The following is a 19,547-nucleotide window of genomic DNA, read 5'->3' as shown; positions in this document are numbered from 1 at the left end:
ATCCAGCATGGAGCTTTTAGGAACCTCAATAAAGTGAGACATAAGTGTCTGGCAAATTAGTGCATGGACATAGTATGCCAAAATTGTCAGCAATGCCTTCAGAATGCTTTTGAAGCTCAAGCTCTATGATAAATATTAGAAACTATTCCCAAAGATATCATAAGATCAGGGAGAATCATTAGCTTTCCATAGTCAAGAATGGAACAAAAACGAAGTTCAATAACATACAAATGAGTTTGAGGTTAGGTTAACAACATTAACACTGTCTAAAGGATGAATCACTTGTTGGATTGGCTGAATTTACTATTCACATTCTCTGACCCATGGCATTGTAGGCAGAGAACAAAGTAGAGACATCATTTCCTATTCACATTGCTTCCAAAAAAGAAGGAATAGGACATTAGCGTCACAGCTGCAACCAACATAACACATATAACAAGCTGACTATAGCACTCAAATTTGTAATATGATCTGAAGGGTAGATAATACTGGGGAGGGACAAGCTAAATAGTTCCCAAGCCAAACTTGTTCAGCTAGTAACTGCCTACCTAACAGAATTAGTTTGCATGATTATCTGAAGCAAACTGAGAAGAATTCCTGTTCCCTAGGTTTCATTAATGAGCAGACTGACTGATCAAACATCAGATGCATACGAGAATACTGTAGACTCAGGTTGTTGAGGATTGATTCAGATCCGAACTTCCATCGTCAAATATGAAGTGGACCCCAAAGTTAAGGATCTCTATTTATGAGGTTTATTTAAATGTTTCCACTGATAAAAATTACACAAGAAATTAATTAAAAATAACTTCCTCCTGAATTTAAGGGGGGAAGCCCTTAAATTTACTGTTGTTTTCCTAATTAAGATTACATGAATGATCACCATGAACATTTACAGCACATAACACAAAATTAATCTTAATTAACAATTTAACATTTTCATTTGACTTTGAAATGTTATGTACAACTGGTTGCGTTCGTTTAAACAAACATTTGGCAGTCAACATTGTGAACTGCACAGTCCATTCATAAATGCTAAACTGTGCAAATAGCACGACAGAATTTTGCTATCATTTTGCAACTTTCATTGTGGTCCACAAAATGCCTGTAAACTGGGCACATCATTTTTAAAAATATATATTCATTGATAGGTTGTGGGTGTCACTGGCAAAGCCAGCATTTATTGCCAATCCGTAGTTGTCCTTAAGGTGGTGATGGTGAATCATTCTCTTGAACCGCTGCAGTCCATGATGCATCAGTGCTGATATAAAATTGCAGATTCTCATCGAATTTAACAGTGTCACGTTCATCTCTTTACTTTTAACATCAAGGAAATAAGTTAAAGGAAAATTTCTTTGGATTTAACCAAGCTTTTTGACAAATTTCTGCTTGATTTTCTTCATGATGCTAAATATAAAATCTAAAAAATACCTTAAGAAACCCAAAGTTTTAAAATCAGCTTAGAAATAATGACTAGAGCCTTATTTATAAAATATCATTTATAAAATCCTAAATTCCTTTGTGAAAGAAAAATATACAAGAATTTTTCTGACACCACATAAACAGGGAGGACAGGAAGAAGAATAGGAAACCATCCAAACAAATCCAGGCACAGTTTCTAAATTACATTTACAAGCAGGACTTCCACTATTTTAGATTTTAAAATTGTATCTTTCTTCTCCTTGTCACATCCTGATTTCTACATTCTCCCCTCCTTAGGCTATTACTTGCATGTAATTCTGCAAACTCAGAAGTTATGCCAGGACAAAGTTGAAGCTTGATAAGCAACACACACTTCCGTGAAAAACTATACGGATGTGATATCCTGGTACCTACTTGATTAATATATTGTAACATCTGGTCATTTTCCTGTTATTGCAAATGTTTTTGCAATGAAAATGGTACAAAGTTTGAAACAGCCACCATATCAATCAAAGGCAAGGTTGTGACTGCTGATGTCAGGAAAAGGGCTTCTTGGAATTCATACAAATTTTAAAGTCAGGGTTTGGAACCACAACTGGCGATATTGCCACTCAAAGTCAGCTAAAAAGTGTTTCCAAAGCTTACAAAGCATGTGCACATTGAAACTGAGAAGCAAAGGTGAAAATCAAACTGCAGACTTTTTGTGAAATGTGGCAAGAGGATATTGGACACAGTAAAACAGTGGAATCTTTTGAAGGATCAGGTGCCCTGAAACCTGTTTTCCTTAGCCCTTCGGATCATGATATAGAGAAAAGAGCTTTCACTTACGGAGAGAGAAAATCAATGATGGAAAATTCCTATTTTAATCCACCCCACCAATCCCCATGACAGGCTACAGAAAACAGCCTGGTACTATGCTACCAATACATCAGGTCATCATCTGTTTCTCATCACCCTGAGAGAGTCAGAAAAGCTGAAAGCAGCTTGCCCTGTTATTTCAATGAAGCAAGCAGACAAAACTTCACTGAGTCTAATACTGCATCTCCTGATCTCATTTTGAAAACAATTTTCAGCCTGAAACTAATGTTAAGAAACAAACTTCTAGCAGTGCAGTTAGACAGAGTCCAGACGGACAGAAGGAAACCAGTGAGTTGATAAGTCATAGCAAAACTTAAAAATTCCGATAGAAAAGAAAGACAAGAAACAGAGAGAGGCAGAAGAGGGGAAAAACAGGAAACTTGAGCCAAAGGTTATGAGCGGTAACTGTTCACTTAAGATCTATTATTTTACTGTAATAAAAATTGAATTCCAAACATGCCCATAGCAACACTAAATGACAAAGGATTCTTCACCTTAATTCATGGAAGTAAAACATAATAGCCAGAAAGAGATGGGAAGCATGTGGACGTTTTCCTGCCCCACTGAGGATTGGTTAACACATACAAGGCAGGGTCAGGATCAAAGGGTCTTTTTCAGGTTGGAAAGGCGTAACTAGTGGAGTGCCACAAGGATCAGTCCTAGGGCCTCAATTATTTACTATCTATATTAATGACTTGGAGGAGGGGGCATAGTGTAATGTATCCAAATTTGCTGACAATACAAAAATTGGTGGGACGGCATGTTGTGATGAGGACATAAGGAATCTGCAAGAGGATATAGATAGGTTGAGTGAGTGGGCAAAAACTTAACAAATGGAGTTTAATGTAGGAAAGTGTGAGGTAATGCACTTTGGTAGGAAGAATCAAAAGGCAAGTTATTATTTAAACGGAGAGAGGCTCCAAAAAAGTGCAGCACAGAGGGATTTGGGTGTTCTTGTGCATGAAACACCAATATTTAGCATGCAGGTGCAGCAAGTAATTAAGAAAGCAAATGGATTTTTGGCCTGTGTTGCTAGAGGGTTGGGAGTTTAAAAACAGGGAAGTCTTGTTACAGTCTTGTTGAAGCTGCACCTGGAGTAGTGTGTAAAGTTTTGGTCCCTGTATTTAAGAAAAGGTATACTGGCATTGGAGACAGTTCTAAAGAAATTCAATAGGCTGGTTCCTGGGATGAAGGGGTTGAGTTATCAAGAACAGCTAAACAAGTCAGGTCTTTATTCATTAGGGTTTAGAAGAATGAGGGGTGATCTTATTGAATCGTACAAGATTCTGAAGGGGCTTGACAGGGTAGATGTTGAGAAGATGTTTCCACTATTGGGGGAATCTCAAACAAGGGGACATATTTCAGAATAAGGGGACACTCATTTCAAGCTGAGGTGCGAAGGAATTTCTTCTCTCAGAGGGTAGTGAATGTCTGGAATTCTCCACCGCAAAAAGAATTGTGGAGGCTAGATCACTGAAAGTACTTAAAGAGCAGGTAGATAGATTTTTGAAAAAAATCGGGGAGTTGAGGGCTATGAGGAGCTGGCATGAAAGAGGAGTTGAGGCCTGGGGCAGATTAGCCATGATCTTATTGAATGGTGAGGCAGGCTTGATGGGCTGAATGGCCTACTCCTATTTCTTATGTTCTTCTGAATCAGGGAAAACTCTCCACTGGTTGGAATCACACTTAGCAGAAAGGAAGATGGTTGTGATTGTTGGAGGTCAGTCATCTCAGCTCCAAGACATCGCTGCAGGAGTTCCTCAGGGGAGTGCCCTCAGCCCAACCATATTCAGCTGCTTCAACAATGGCTTTTCTTCCATTACAAGGTCAGAAGTGGGGATATTAGCTGATGATTGCACAATGTTCAGCACCAATCGCGATTCCTCAGATACTGAAGCAGTTCATGTCCAAATGCAGCAAAACCTGGTCAATATCCAGGCTTGGGCTGACAACTGGCAGATAACATTTGCGCCACACAAGTGCTGGGCAATGGCCATCTCCAACAAGAGAGCATCTAACCATCGGTGCTTGACATTGAATGGCATTACCATCTCTGAATCCTCCACTATCAACGTCTTGGGGGTTACCATTGACAAGAAACTGAACTGAACAAGCCATATAAATGCTGTGGCTGTAAGAGCAGGTTAGAGGTTAGGAATCCTGCAGTGAGTAACTCACCTCCTGACTCCCCAAAACTTGTCCACCATCTACAAGGCATAAGTCAGGAGTGTGATGGAATACTCACCACTTGCCTGGATGAGTGCAGCTTCCACAACACTCGAGAAGCTTGACACCATCCAGCTCAAAGCAGCCCATTTGATTGGCACATCCACAAAAATTCACTCCCTCCACCACCGATGCACAGTAGCGGCAGTGTGCTCCATCTACAAGGTGCACAGCAGGAATGCTCCTTAGACAGCACCTTCCAAACCTATGGCCACTACCGCCTAGAAGAACAAGGGCAGCAGATGCATGGGAACACCACCACCTGGAAGTTCCCCTCCAAGTCACTCACCTTCCTTCAATGTCACTGGGTCAAAATCCTGGAACTCCTTCCCTAACAGCAATGTGAGTGCACCTATACCACATGGACCCTGGTGATTCAAGAAGGCAGCTCACCACCACCACCTCAAGGGCAACTAAAGATGGACAATAAATGCTGGCCCAGCCAGCGAAGCCCACATCCCGTAAATGAAAAAAAATTTTCAACATGGACTGCTTCAGTATCTGAGTCATGAAAGGTGAACATTGTGCAATCATCAGTGAACATCCCCACTTCTGACCTTATGTTAGAAGGTAGGTCATTGATGAAGCAGCTGAAAATGGTTGGGCCTAGGCCACAAGCCTGAGGAACCCCTGCAGCCAGTTTTGCTAGGGCTCCTTGATGCCACACTCCGTCAAATGCGGTCTTGATGTCAAGGATAGTCATTCTCACCTCACCTCCAGAGTTCAGCTCTTTTGTCCACGTTTGAACCAAAGCTGTAATGAAGTCAGCAGCTGAGTGGCCCTAGTGGAACCCAAACTGAGTGCAGTGAGGTTATTGCAAAGCAAGTGCCACTTGATAGCACTGTTGATGATCCCTTCCATCACTTTACTGATAATCGATTGTAGACTGATGAGGCGGTAATTGGCTGGGTTGGATTTGTCCTGCTTTGCATGGTAGAGGACATACCTGGGCAGTTTTCGAATTGCCGGGTAGATACCAGTGTTGCAGTTGTACTCGAACAACTTGGCTAGGGGCACGGTAAGTTCTGGAGCACAAGTCTTCAGTACTATTGCTGGAATATCGTTAGGGCCCATAGGCTTTGAGGTATCCAGTACCTTCAGCTGTTTCTTGATATCACGTGGGGTGAATCGGATTGGCTGGAGACCGGCATCTTTGATGCTGGGGGACTCTGGAGGAGGATGAGATGAATCACCCAACTTGGTACTTCTGGCTGAAGATCGTTGCGAATGCTTCAGCCTTATCTTTGGCACTGATGTACTGGGCCCTCCATCATTGAGGATGGGGATATTTGTGGAGCTTCCCCCAGTGAGTTGTTTAATTGTCCACCACCATTCATGACTGGATGTAGCAGGACTGCAGGTCTGATCCGTTGTGGAATTGCTTAGCTCTATCACTTGCTGCGTATGCTGTTTGACAAGCAAGTAGTCCTGTGTTGTAGCTTCATCAGGTTGGCACCTCATTTTTAGGTATTCCTGGTGCTGCTCCTGGCATGCCCTCCTGCACTCTTCATTGAACCAGGGTCGATCCCCTGGCTTGGTGGTAATGGTAGAGTGGGGGATATGCTGCGCCATGAGGTTACAGGCTGTGTCCCAGTGCTGTTGCTGCTGACAGCCCACTGTGCCTCAAGGATGCCTAGTCTCGAGTTGCCAGATCTATTCGAAATCTATCCCATTTAGCACAGTGGTAGTGCCACACAACACAATGGAGGATATCCTCAGTGTGATGACAGGACTTCATCTCCACAAGGTCTGTGCGATGGTCAGTCTACCAATACTATCATAGACAGATGCATCTGCGGCAGACAGGTTAGCAAGGAGGTGGTCAAGTATGTTTCTCCTTCTTGTTGGTAAGTAAGCCACACCCACTTTTTACAGCACTAGTCTGGACGGGGAGGGTTAGTCAGTGCTTTAGTTATCCCGAGCTTTAGTTATCCAGAGGCTAGGAGTGGTTTCAACCCTTCTAAGTGTTTCTGGTTAAATATTGCTGTATGACAGCTGGAACCATTCAGTGTTTGTGATTTAAAAATCGCATTTTCAGATGGTGCCCAGTGCAGGGCAATTAGTTTGAACTTCATGGGCAATTGCCATGCTTAACTGGGAATATCTGGAGGTGGGGGTGGTTCCCCAGTGCATCTTTGGGGTACCCCCCAGATACACTGCCCTGGTGTTTGGAAGTTACAGCCCGAAGCTCCAGTAAAGACGGGCATTGTGGCACTGGATACCCCCCCCCCCCCCCCCCCCCCCCCCCCCCCCCCCCCCCCCCACCCCCAGCAGGGGGGAGCACAAACGCAGTCCCCCAATATCACAAATTTTGCAGTTAATATCCCGCATTTGGGGAAATCGCAGGCATCAGCACACCCGGAGTGCAATGGGATAACCTCATCCAGGGAGCACAACCTTAATGATCATTGTTTCACCCCTGCCAGGTAAGTATTCCCCCTTCATCCTTGGGACATAAATAATGCTGGGAATCTGAATTTATAGCACGCCTCTAATTATCCTGACAATCAAGCAGCTTGCTACGAGTCAATCACATTCTGAAGTCATGCCAATAAGACCAGACACAGATGGTTGGTTCCCTTCCCTGGAGACCAAAAAACCACTTTCATCATGAATTCTTGCCCACAGATAACCACATTTATTTAAACTCACTACCTGTTGACTGCCTGTCCAGTGTTATAACCACTAGACTGCTGCAACCAGCTGCACATGTGCACAAACGTCAAACCCAGTTTTACTATGAATGTGGGATAGTGGAACACTGGATGATCTTTCAAGAACAGCTTGATGTAGAAGAGTATCATGTTATCCTGATACAGTGCAATTATTCTTCTCTTGTCCTTCACTGCCCATAGCCTTTGCAGTGTCCAGTTCCTTCTGCTATTTCTTGGTATCACATGGAGTGAAAGGAATTGGCTGAAGACTGGCATCTGTGATCCTGGGGGCCTCTGGAGAACGCAGAGATGGATCATCCACCCTGGCCACGCTCTAACCAAACATTTCCAATACAACACTGGCATCTAACCAGCAATGTTGAAAGTTGCCCAGATGTGTCCTGTCCACAAAAAGCAGGACAAATCCACCTCATCAGTTTCGAACATCAGCAAAGTGACAGAAGGTATTGTGAACAGTGCTATTAATTGACACTTACACAACAATAACCTGCTCACTGACACTGGGTTCTGTCAGGGCCACTCAGCTGCTGACTTCATTACAGCCTTGGTCCAAACATGGACAAAAGAGCTGAGGTGAGAGTGACTGCCCTTGACATCAAGGCAGCATTTGACCGAGTGTGGCATCAAGGAGCCCTAGCAAAACTGGAGTCAATAGGAATCAGAAGGAAAACTGTCGGCTGGTTGGAGTCAGGCCCAACACAAAGGAAGACGGTTGTGGTTGTTGGAGGTCAATCATCTCAGCCCCGGGATATCACTGCAGGAGTTCCTCAGGGGTAGTGAACTCGACCCAACCATTTTCAGCAGCTTCATCAATGATCTTCCTTCCATCATAAAGGTCAGAAGTGGGGATTTTCATCGATGATTACACAATGTTCAGCGCCATTCGCAACTCCTCAGATACTGAAGCAGTCCATGTCCAAATGCAGCAAGACCTGGACAATACCCAGGCTTGGTCTGACAAGTGGCAAGCAACATTCACGTCACAAAAGTGCAATGACCATCTCTAACAAGAGAGAATCTAAGTATCCACCCTTGACATTCAATGGCATTACTATCAATATCCTGGGAGGTTACCATTGACCAGAACCTGAACTGGACGAGCCATATAAATACTGTGGATAGAGCAGGTCAGAGGCTAGGAATTCTGGGTTTAGTAACTCACCTCCTGACTCCTCAAAGCCTGTCCAGCATCTACAACGCACATGTCAGGACTGTGATGGAATGCTTTCCACTTACCTGGATGAATGCAGCTCCAACACTTGAGAAGCTTGACACTGTCCAGGATAAAGCAGCCTGCTTGATTAGTACCCCATCCACCATCTTAAACATTCACTCCCTTCACCACTTGTGCAGTGGCAGCAGTGTGCACCATACACAAGACGCACTCCAGAAACTCACCAAGGCTCCTTTGACAGCAACTTCCAAACCCGTGGCCTCTACCATCAAGAAAGACGAGAGCAGTAAGCAAATGCATGGGAACACCAACACCTGATTGCTCCCTCCAAGCCACACACCATCCTGACTTCAAACTATAGGATCATTCCTTCACTGTCACTGGGTCAAAATCCTGGAACTCTCTTCCTAACAACACTGTAGGTGTACCTACAAAACATGGACTGCAGTGGTTCAAGGCGGCAGCACAGCATCATATTCTCAAGGGCAATTAGTGGTAAGCAGTAAATGCTGGCCTAGGCAGCAACACTGGCATCCCATGAACATTTACAAGTCTATGTCCCCTGATTATTGACCTCGCCACTAAGGGAAATGGATCCTCCCAATCCATCCCCTATCTAGGCCCCTAATAATTTTATACACCTCAATTAACTCTACCCTCAACTTCCTCCATTGTAAAGAAAACAACCCCAGCCTATCGAACCTTTCCTCAAAGTTAATTATTCTCCATTCCAGGCAGCATCCTCATAAATTTCCTCTGTTCCCTTTCTAGTGTAACCACATCTATCTGATAATGTGGTGCCCAGAACTCCATGCAGTATTCTGGCTGCAGTCTCATTAGTAATCTACAGAGTTCTAGCACTACCTCTGCTGATTTTATACTGTATGCCTTGGCCAATTAAGGGATGTATCCAGTATGTCTTCTTAACCACCTTATTTACGTGTCCTGCTACTTTCAGGGGTCTGTGGACATGCACTTCCAAAAATCCTCTATACTTCACACTTCTCAATATTGAACTCCATTCTGGATAGCCCATTTATACCTTTCTGCAGTCTACAGCTTTTATTCTCCTCTATCAACCACACAGTCAATTTTCATATCATCTGCACCTTTCTTAATCATGTCCCTACAATTAAATCTAAGTCAATGTTATATAGCTCAAAAAGCAAGGGACCTCGTACTGAGCCCTGAAGCACCCCACTGGAAATTGCCTTCCAGTCATAAAAATTAATTTTTGTGGAGGAAGTTTGAGAGATAGGGATGGGTGAAGCCATGGAAAGATTTTAAAACAAGGATGAGAAACTTAAAGTCAAGGAGTTGCTTAACCGGGAGTCAACATAGGCCAGTGAGCACAGTGAATGTGAATAAGCACGTGGGCAGTAGAGTTTAGATAACCTCAAGTTTCCAGAAGGTAGGGAGAGGTAGACCAAGTGCGCGTTGAAATAGTCAAGTCTCCAGGTAAAAAGACATAAATGATGTTTTAAGCAGCATATGAGCTGAAATTCAAGTATCATTACAACAAACTGAAATCAAGCAAAAGTTATCTCGAGTATAAATTTCAAAAATTATTCCTGGCAATATGATCAATTTGAGGGGGGCAGAAACAGGAAGACAGGGATATATATTTGATCAGAGTGCCTTCTAAAGGTGTGCTATTCATTAAAGATGTTATGTGCCCAGGAATGATGGGGTTTTTAAAAAATTCATATATGGGGGGTGGGCATTGCTGGCTAAGCCAGCATTTATTGCCCATCTCTAAATGCCCTTGAGAAGGTAGTGGTGAGCTGCCCTCTTAAACCGCTGCAGTCCCTGTGATGCACTGTGCTGTTAGGGAGGGAGTTCCAGGATTTTGACCCAGTGACAGTGAAGGAACGGCGATATATTTCCAAGTCAGGATGGTGAGTGGCTTGGAGGGGAGCTTTCAGGTGGTGGTGTTAACATCAATTTGTTGCCCTTATCCTTCTAGATGATAGTGGTCGTGGGTTTGCAAGGTGCTGCTTAAGGGGCCTCAGTGAGTTTCTGCAGTGCATCTTGTACATGGTATACGCTGCTGCCACAGTGCATCAGTGCTGAAGGGAGCGAATGTGTGTGGATGAGGTGACAATGAAGTGGGCTGCTTCGTCCTGGATGGTGTTCAGTTTCTTGAGAGTTGTTGTAGCTGCACTCATCCAGGCAAGTGGGGAGTGAGTATTCCATCACACTCCTGACTTGTGCCTTGTAGATGGTGGACAGGATTTGGGGAGTCAGGAGGTGTGCTACTCGCTGCACAATTCCTAGCCTTTGACCTGCTCTTGTAGTCACAATATTTATATGGCTAGCCCAGCTCAGTTTCTGGTTTTCTGTCCTAATCACTTAGGAAAAATCTTCCAGACATGCTTTTCCAGTCAGGAATACTGATAAGCAAATCTTCAAACAGAATATATTTTTTGACATCTAAACTCCCAATTAAGATCAACTGTAATGCTGTTTTGAGAATTGCTCAGGCAAATAAACATTTAAGACATAGAACAATGGACACCTGGGCCATAATTTAAATAGTTTAAAATATTAAATTGCAAGACAGAAGTTTAAGGCAAACCTCAAAATTAAATGTTTTCTACAATGACTCTCTCCCACCCCCTCATTCAATAAAATGTACCATTGATCTAATAGTACAGTGTGAAGTCATGTTTGTGCGTACATGATACAATTGACATATTTCTTCATAAAATTAATTTACAGGTTTGATTAGGGTACTATGCTCAGTGTAACAGCATAAAAAATAAGTACCGAACACCATTCAGTCCACCTGGCTCATCCTTCCGTAAAAATCTATGATCCCACCGTTTGGCCTATTGCCTCTCAGATGATGCCAGAGTTTTGCTTCATTACTTTAGCTTGAAGAGCATATCCAAGCAGTCAGTGGCAACCCAACATAAATAAGAACATAAATAGGAACAGAAGTAGGCCGCTCAGGCCTCTTCTGCCATTCAATATAATTTTAAAAAATTCATTTACGGGATGTGGGCTTCGCTGGCTAGGCCAGCATTTACTGCCCATCCCTAATTGTCCTTGTGAAGGTTGTAATGAGCTGCCTTCTTGAACTGCTGCAGTCCATGTGGTGTAGGTACACCCACAGTACTGTTAGGAAGGGAGTTCCAGGATATTGATCCAGTGACAGTGAAGGAACTGCAATATAGTTCCAAGTCAGTATGTTGCGTAGCTTGGAGGGGAGCTTCCAGGTGATGGTGTTCTCATGCATCAGCTGCCTGTGTCCTTGTGGATGGTAATGATTGTAAGTTTGGAAGGTGCTGAGAAGCTTTGCTGATGATGATCTCGGGCTTCAAATCCATCTTCCTGCCTGCTTCCCAAAGCCCTTGACTCCCGGAGAGAACAAAAATCTGTCTCTCTCAATGGAGCAACTACAACCCTCTGGGTAGAGAATTCCATATATTAGAAGAAATTTCTCAGCCCTACATGATCATTCCCTATTCTGAGACCATGTCCCCATGTTCTAGATGCCCCAAAGGGAAAACCTCTCACTGTGAACCTAGTCAAGCCCCTTCAAAATCTTGTATGATTCAATGCAATCAGCAATCACCTCTCATTCTTCTGAGCTCCACAGGGTATAGGGCCAATTTACTCAGCCTCTCATCCAGTCTCCAATCGAATGACCCTTCCCTGTACCACCTGAAGTTCATTCCTGGAAAACTCTGTAAAATGGCAAGTTTATGGAGATAAAACTGCCTGAGAGCAGCACTTCAGGAATTGGTGGCACAATCTCTCCTTGATGCTTTACTGAACACAGTAACTTAATCTTAACTTCTATATTAAAATATTTATGTAGCCACAGAGGCTAATATAGAAACAACTTTCATGTGAGAAGGGATAAAGAAAAGATCGATGATTATGAATGTGTAGTCATATACACACACACTTTGGACAAAAGGAATGTTCGTGAATATCAAGCCATTGACAGATGAAAGAGTTCACACTGAGCCAAATACAGATACAGCATGAGATACACAAAGATTTTCCATTACCTGGTCACAGGCCAAAAAGGATGTGAGTTGGACATGTGGCTCAGTAAGTTTACTGAGCAAACAGCTGAGCCTCACAAAGTAGGGAAACTTATAGCTGTAACCTGGGGTCCATGCGGCATTTGCAAATTATGGATTGAGCTTCTGAAATTGGCATCAGTACCTCTAGGCTGATTATGGAGGTGGGGGAAAAGAAGGGGACAGTCAAACCTGGAACCTTTGATACATATTTGTCAATACTCAGTTGCAGGTATAATATTCTAAGTCACCCCTAAATGGGTAAAGTGAAAAACAGATATACTGTGGTGCTGTGTAGAACAGTTATAGCATGGCACAAGTGTAAATGTTGTCAATATTCATGTGAATGCTGTCAATACGTGACTGGTGCCAGGGCTTTACAATTCTTGTTTGAGAGTTGTATTTGCAATAACATAGCTAGCAACATTAATGTCACTTGGTCACTACAAGCGATCTCAGTGCCATTTGGCTGAGAGAGGTAGGGAATGGATGGTGCTCCCAGCTCCTAGAGTCATAACATGCTATGTCATTGAGCCCATTGTCTCTGTTCCAATTCTTTGAAAGAGTTATCAGCGTATTCCATTCTTCTTCCTTTCCCCCTTCAAATACTATCTAATTCCCTTTTGAAAATTATTATATATGTTTCTACCACCCTTTTACGCTATTTTGCCTCTTTCCTGCCGTTTACCTTAAATCTCTGTGGTCAACACCCCTCTGACACTGGATTCAATTTCTCTTTATTTTTCCTAACAAAACTCTTCATGATTTTGAATAGCTGTATAAATCCCCCTTTCCCTTCTGTGCTCTATGGAGATGAACCCTGGTTTCATGTAAGTGAAGTCCTACAAATTAGGCACCATTCTAGCAAATAAAAACAGAAAATGCTGGAAAAACTCAGCAGGTCTGGCAGCATCTGTGGAGAGAGAAACAGAGTTAACTTTTCAAGTCTGTATGGCTCCTATTCAGAGTTCTGAAGAGTCATATGGACTCAAAACATTAACTCTGTTTCTCTCTCTACAGATGTTGCCAGACCCACTGAATTTTTCCAGCATTTTCTGTTTTTATTTCAGATTTCCAGCATCCGCAGTATTTTGCTTTTATCATTCTAGCAAATTTCCTCTGGACTCTCTCCGAGGCCTTGACATCCATTGGAGAAAATTCTGAAGGAGAGAATCTTTCTCCACTTGGAGAGGCAAGGTTTGATCAGGGATAGTCAGCATGGCTTTGTCAGAGGGAGGTCATGCCTAACAAATTTGATTGAATTTTTTGAGGTGACCAGGTGTGTAGATGAGGGTAGTGCAGTTGATGTAGTTTATATGGATTTCAGCAAAGCCTTTGACAAGGTCCCACATGGGAGACTTATAAAGAAGGCAAATGCACATGGGATACAGGGTGATTTGATAAGGTGGATTCAAAATTGGCTTAGTTGTAGGAGGCAGAGGGTGATGACAGAAGGATGCTTTAGTGACTGGAAGCCAGTGTCCAGTGGCATACCACAGGGATCTGTGCTGGGTCCCCAATTATTTCTCATTTATATAAACATAGATTACGATATCGGGGGTAGGATTAGTAAGTTTGCTGACGACACAAAGATTGGCCGGGTGGTTAACAGTGAGGTTGGGTGTCAGGAAGATATAGACGGGATGGTCAAATGGGCAGTTAAGTGGCAGATGGAATTTAACGCTAAAAAAATGAGGTGATACATTTTGGTACAAGTAATCTGACAAGGAAGTATTCAATAAACGGCATGGCACTAGGAAGTTGTGAGGAACAAAGGGACCTTGGCGTGTGTGTCCATAGATCTCTGAAGGCGGAGGGGCATGTTAGTGGGGTGGTGAAAAAGGCATACGGGACACTTGCCTTTATCAATCAAGGCGTAGATTACAAAAGTAGGGAGGTCATGTTGGAGTTGTATAGAACCTTGGTGAGGCCACAGCTGGAGTACTGTGTGCAGTTCTGGTTGCCACATTATAGGAAGAATGTGATTGCATTGGAGGGGGTGCAGAGGAGATTCACCAGGATGTTACCTGGGATGAAACATTTAAGTTATGAAGAGAGGTTGGATAGACTTGGGTTGTTTTCATTGGAGCAAGGTGACTGAGGGGCGATTTGATTGAGGTGTACAAGATTATGAGGGGCATGGACAGGGTGGATAGGGAGCAGCTGTTTTCCTTTGTCGAAGGGTCAGTCACGAGGGGACACATTCAAGGTGAGGGGCAGTAGGTTTAGGGGGGATGTGAGGAAAATCTTTTTTACCCAGAGGGTGGTGACGGTTTGGAATGCGCTGCCTGGGAGGGTGGTGGAGGTGGGTTGCCTGACATCCTTTAAAAAGTACCTGGATGAGCACTTGGCACGTCATAACATTCAAATATGGGCCAAGTGCTGGTAAATGGGATTAGGTAGGTAGGTCAAGTGATTCTCATGTGTCGATGCAGACTCGATGGGCCGAAGGGCCTCTTCTGCACTAAGATTCTGTGATCTTTCCAGATCAGCATTCCACAATGCCACCAGAGGTCAGACAACGCTGGGTTCAGACATGACACCCTTACTGGTCAAATAGCTGGTCAACTCTTACAATCAAGGTTTACACAGGGATAATGGCTACTTAGGTTATGAAGTGGGGATTCTAGGTGAAACCAAACCTCAGCTAGGAGCGAGTATCATTGGGAAAGACCAGGAAGAGGAGAAGTGAAAAAACGGAGTAAAGAAAAATGAGATGAAGCAAACCAGGACTACTTTTTCCAAAATGAGTTTGAACCTTGCTCTCAGTCAATCTTCATAACCTTAGCCTTAATAATGGTTTTAACATGTTCACACATAGCTGCACTTTCAGTGGGCAGGTGTTCCTAATTTGCAGCGTATGGACAGTTTGCCTAAGGTTGAGCGCATAACCTGGCAAATGGAACAGAGCTCCTGTCAGTAAACTTTTGACATTACACCTAACTATATGCAGATACTTCTAAAAGAAATAAGATTATTGGTAACATATATTTGCTTAAACTTACTTAGCTCTTTTGCTTAGCGCTTAAATTTCATCATAACGGGGTGGGAAGAAACAATCATAGTCAACATTATCCTTGTATATGCACTTCCAACAGGGGTTGCTCTTCATAGAGATTGGGAAGAGAAGCCCTCATCAATTCTTCCCTTCCTAAAAGCCAATTGCAGGGCTTCAATACTGTCCTTTTGCGCCATATAACTCAGGAATTCACCAGCTGACTGCCCCAGATGCACAAAACCAGCTGCTTTCTTTATAAATTTTATGATGCGTTTCCACGATTCTCTCAATTGATGCAGTTATGGCATCGTAAACTAAGAATGAGTAGGTAATCCTGAAACCAGTGATGCTTATGCCAAACAGAACTTTGCTTGAGTCATTTCAATTACAAATCAGGTCAGTCTTCTGTTTGTGACTGTATTAATTGTATTCTCCTTGACCAGTTAAAAATAGTGAAATAAAACAGTAATATATCAAATTGTAACCTGTTCAGTCCTTGATCATTTTTGGCCGAGCTAAGTCTTCAACGGTTTTTATGGCCACAGTGATTTTCAGCTGCTTGTGACTGGGCTATCACTGGGTCCTTTAAGTGCTGGCCACTGAAATTCAACATAAATTCAGATTCAGTCTATTTATGGAAGGGCGACACAGCTGGCAAATTAGGAATCATGAAAATTCAAGAAACAAGCTTAAATCTAATATCCGCAATTCACTAAAGACAATATTCAAACGCACAGGAGTCTGAAAATGTCTGCATGGGGCAAAATAATTTAGACGGAAAAGGTCAGCTAAAGGAGCATGCAGTTTTTCCCAAATGGTTCATTAAAATACAAAAAAGGTGTTTAGGCTTTTTGTCCCTCTATCTTTTTGCTGGTGGGTTTCAATTTCAACAGGAAACTGAAGCCCTTATTATCACACCTTACGTCTTTGAAATATACCACAGGTATCAGTTAACATCCAGCGCCAAAGCATCCATGCCAGGCCTTGATCACACAAGGATCATTCCAATTAAGTGGATTTGAATTAGACCTGTATAGAAGAGATTAAAATCTTTGGATCAATTTGTTCCACAGCACAAACCGTTGGCTTGCATTTTGTTGGTGACTTGTCCTGTGCTTTGCTTTTGATGAGAGAGACAGCACCAAGTATGAAGATATGTTTTTAGGTTACCACGACATTCGAGGCTGCCTCCCCGCCTTGTTTTCCTGGCACTGACTTCAGTTGAGTTTTGTAACAGTTCTCAGGGCTCAGTGAGCAGCATGTATGAACTGGATACTTAGATGTGTGTGAAACTACATGCAGTGAACTCATCCAGCACATTAATATGCTAAATTCTAATGCTTCACAATTTAAAATATTGATGTATAGATTGATAAACCATATTGTAAATGCAGCTCATCATTCTAATATACTATAATGATTCAGAAAAATCAAACTGGTGACAGAGAAAGGAAAGAAAGTCAGATAAAAAAGATTCAGATTTATTTTTCTTTTGCAGCGTCGAAAGATCACTTTCAACGTCAGTAAACTGGTTTGAAGCAACAAATTAAAGTCGAAAACGGAATGATTAGATCGCTTTTCATCAATGCTTGAATGAAAATTCTTTATATAAGGAAACACTAAGATTTACAACTTAGCCTCAAATCTTCATTGCTCCCTCGGAGATGTAAAGCTGAAAATTAGATTTTGAAAATCCAACCCTGCACACATCTCTCAGCCTAGATGACATTCTAGCACAACCCGCAAGCAATTCTATAACCTGAAAAGAGAGGCTGGTGCTTCGAGTTTGGCTGTCCTATGCAGATATAGAGTTGGAAAAAGACACAAGAATAACACAAAACTTGGTTTCAAAATTTTGTCTGATAAGAACCAGTGAATATTGCTTTCCTTATTTGACTGTTTTAAGTGAAGCAGTGAAACAAACAATCTGTTCTGAAAAGAGTTATGAACCCAAAACGTCAACTGACCTCTACAGATATCAAATGGTGTGCTTTGAGTTTGCCATTTTGTAACTTTCAATGCAGATTTCTAGCATCTGATTTTTTTTACTTTCAAGCCACTGCACATTATTAAAAGACAGAACTCCCCTCTCATTTCCAATTGTTATCTGTAAGCACCAAGTATAAAACTGACTCTTTACTCTGTAGGAGAGCAATGCCAACTGCAACCCCAATCCACAATGACACTCCTAAAACTCCTTTCTCAAGTGACCAGCATCACAAACTCACCAGGATAAGGCAGTTGCTATTCGCAATTGAAATGAAGGCAATATGATCCCCAATACAAAAGCAACAACGTGCATTTATATAGCATCTTTAACATCATAAAACGTCCCAAGGCATTTCACAACGACATCTTAAAAGGCTCCTCATATGAAGCCATATGGGTAGAACTTAAAAACAAAAAAGGAGCAATCGCATTGCTGGGAGTGTGCTATAGGCCGCCCAAAACAGTCAGTGAAAAATAGAAGAGCAGAAATGTAGGCAAATTTCAGAGAGGTGTAAAAATAATGGGGTAGTAAGCGTGGAGGATTTCAACTTCCCCAACATGAACTGACCAGCTATAGTATGATAGGTTTAAAGGGAGCAGAATTCTTAAAAGGCATCCAGGAGAGCTTCTTAAGCGAGTATGTAGAAGGTCCCGCGAGAAAAGGGTCGGTCCTGGACTTAATTTTAGGGAATGGGAGCCAGGCAAGTGGTAGAGGTATCAGTGGGGGAGCTTTTTGCAGATGGTGATCATAGATCTGTTATAGAAAAGGACAAGGATGGGCCAGAAATCAAAGATCTAAATTGGGGGAAGGCTGATTTTAATAAGACCAGGTATGATTTGGCCAGAGTGGACTAGGAGCAGCTACTTTTAGGTACATCTGCATCAGAGCAGTGGGACTCATTCAAGAAGGAAATAGGGAGAGTACAGGGCCAACATATTCCAGTAAAGACAAAGGGTGTGGGCCCAACAAATCTAGGGAACCCTGGATGTCAAGGGATATACAGGATTGGATAAAGAGAAAAAGGGAGGATTAAGGCAGATAACGAGGGCTCAAAACAGCAGAAGGCCTAGAAGAGTATAGAATGTGTAGGAGGGATCTTAAAAAGGAACTTAGGAGAGCAAAAAGAAGGCATGAAAAAACATTGGCAGGCAAAATAAGGGAACATCCAAAGTTATTTTACGAGTGCATTAAGAGTAAGAGGATAACTAGGGAAAGTGTGGGGCCCATTAAGGACCATAGTGGTAATTTGTGTGTGGAGCCGGAAGGGTTCTAAATGAATGTTTTGTGTCAGTGTTCACAAGTGAGAGGGCCAACGTGGGTATGGAAATCAGGCAGAAGGACTTTGATATAATTGAAGAAATTAGCATAGAAAGGGAGGTGGTTCTAAGTGGGCAGTCTTAAAAGTAGATAAATCTCCAGGCTCGGATGAAATGTATCCCAGGCTATTGAGTGAGGCAAGGGAGGAGATAGCAGGGGCGATGGTAGTAATTTTCAATGCCTCGCTGGCCACAGGAGAGGTGCCAGAGGACTGGAGGATAGCCAACGTGATACCATTATTCAAGAAGGAAGGGATAAGCCAGGGAACTACAGGCTAGTCAGTCTAACCTCAATGGTGGGGAAACTATTGGAAGCAATTCTGGGGGACAGAATTAATATACACTTGGAGGCAAGGATTAAGAAAGGGCTGTCAGCACGGTTTTGTTAAGGGGAGGTCATGTCTGGCCAATTTGATTGAATTTTTCGAAAAGGTGACCAAGTGTGTAGTTAAGGGCAATGCATTTGACATAGTCTCTTTGGGCTTCAGCAAGGCTTTTGATAAGCTCCTGCATGGGAGACTGATAACAAAGGTAAGAGCCCATGGGATCCAAGGCAATTTGGCAAATTGGATCCAGAATTGGCTGAGTGTCAGGAAACAGAGGGTGATGGTCGAGGGGTGTTTTTGTGACTGGACGCCAGTGTCCAGGGGGGTTCCACAGGGATCAGTGTTGGGTCACTTGCTGTTTGTGGTATTTATAAACGTGTTAGACTTGAATGTAGGAGAGATGATCAGTAAGTTCGCAGATGACATGAACATTGGTGAGGTGGTAAATAGTGAAGAGGATAGCCTTAGATTACGGAGGATATAGATGGGCTGGTCAAGTGGGCTGATCAGTGGCAAATGGAATTT

The 19,547-nt window shown here is 42.7% G+C and overlaps 1 protein-coding gene and 1 non-coding gene across 4 annotated transcripts in view; both read right to left on the bottom strand.

Annotated features, from left to right (window-relative positions):
- nktr (natural killer cell triggering receptor) overlaps positions 1-19,547 on the bottom strand; it is a 209,623-nt gene that overhangs the window by 144,459 nt on the left and 45,617 nt on the right. The window lies entirely within an intron of this gene.
- Positions 6,778-6,940, bottom strand: LOC121276644. Its single transcript, XR_005942715.1, has one exon. It is a non-coding gene; the product is annotated as a U1 spliceosomal RNA (small nuclear RNA).

The sequence above is a fragment of the Carcharodon carcharias genome, chromosome 3, assembly GCF_017639515.1.
Source record: "Carcharodon carcharias isolate sCarCar2 chromosome 3, sCarCar2.pri, whole genome shotgun sequence".
NCBI lineage: Eukaryota > Metazoa > Chordata > Chondrichthyes > Lamniformes > Lamnidae > Carcharodon > Carcharodon carcharias.
This window is presented reverse-complemented; position numbering and strand designations above follow the sequence as displayed.